The sequence below is a fragment of the Octodon degus genome, unplaced genomic scaffold (assembly GCF_000260255.1).
Source record: "Octodon degus isolate 3935 unplaced genomic scaffold, OctDeg1.0 scaffold00469, whole genome shotgun sequence".
In the NCBI taxonomy this organism is placed as follows: Eukaryota; Metazoa; Chordata; class Mammalia; order Rodentia; family Octodontidae; genus Octodon; species Octodon degus.
The window spans coordinates 117,683-119,169 of record NW_004525045.1 but is presented as its reverse complement, the minus strand read 5'-3'; positions in this window follow the sequence as shown (position 1 = coordinate 119,169).

Sequence of the window (1,487 nt, the reverse complement as noted above, 5' to 3'; positions counted from 1 at the left end):
GAAATATTTCAGTCCAGTCTCTCTTTGACATGATGGTTTGTATTGAGAAGTCTGCTGTGTTTCTGATGGGCTTTACTCTGTAGGCAATGCTTTTCATTTTTCTAACTACATTTCATATTCTGTTCTTGTGTTTTAAACCTATGTGTAGATTTTTTAAACATGGCTAATTGAAGTTATATATACATCTCTTAAGTGTATGTCAAATGCTTTTTCCCTGCTTGCGAAGTTTTCTGCCATGACTTCTAGGGGTAGCTTTTTTATGTTCTTTGTGATATCTCCTGCTTTGTCATTGATTCTACTTAGAGTTGTGCTCTTTTTTACATCATCCAGCAGTTGTTTAATTGATTTCTCTTGATTCCTTTAGTTTTAATAAATCTTGCTTTTAAAACTTGCTAACTTCAATCCTGTGTTCTAGATGTGATATTCTGTCTTCACCTTGGCTCATTCTGCTGCACATACTTTCATGAAATTTTTAATGCCCTGGGTATCTACTTGAATCTGCTTCATTCATTATTTCTTTCCTATATTGGGAGCACATCATTTGCATTACTTTCCTAAACTCATAGGTTTTTTTATCTGTGTCTGCTCTACAGTGGCAGGCATGTCTTTCATTATGGTCACCATCACTGTTATCTCAGAAATTATTTCTGATTTGATTTTTCTAGAGCTTCATTCATCTGCTTTGCTTCATGTACAGTTACCTCTTCATAGAGTCCAGTTGGGTGGCTTTCCAATGTTCCACCTCATTGTTCCCAGGTTAGCTAATGGAAATCTGGAAATCTGAACTGCTAAGTGTCTTATACTTTACTAGCTTTAGTTTAATTCCTAAACTGATGTTTTTAAATTGCCTATGGTGAGCAGCATTTTTCTAGTGTTTGGAAAACACGGCGGGGAGGGTCTTCAGGTGTAAATGGATTTTGAGTATGTAGTCTGTTTTAAAATCTTAACTGTTGAATTTATTGTAAATGGGAAGTTGCTCCCTACTTGGCCCCCACCTGGTTCTTTGTTATTGGCCCACAGTATTCTTTTTATTACCTTTGGTAATCTTAGGTTTGATATACTAAGAATAATAACAGATTAGAACAATATATCACTTTGAGTAAAGTGGTACAATTAGCAATACAAGTAATATCAAACACACTAGAAAATAACAAACAACGTGATCCTTCAATTATATGAACTAGGTCTGTGGTAATATAACAAAAATGTAAAATGAACTAGTAAATTGTATGCAGTAAATAAGTCATAACAATAACTTTTGCCTTCAGTAAAGAAAATCTTTTTTAAAAATTAATTTGATTGAGAAAGAAATAGCAATGGGGGCTGGGGAGATGGCTCAGTGGAATAAGCACTTCCCTGGCAAGTGCAAGGTCTTGTGTTCAATCCCTGGTTCCGAAAAAAAAAAAAAAAAAAGAAGAAGAAGAAGAAGAAGAAGAAGAAGAAGAAGAAGAAGAAGAAGAAGAAGAAGAAGAAGAAGAAGAAGAAGA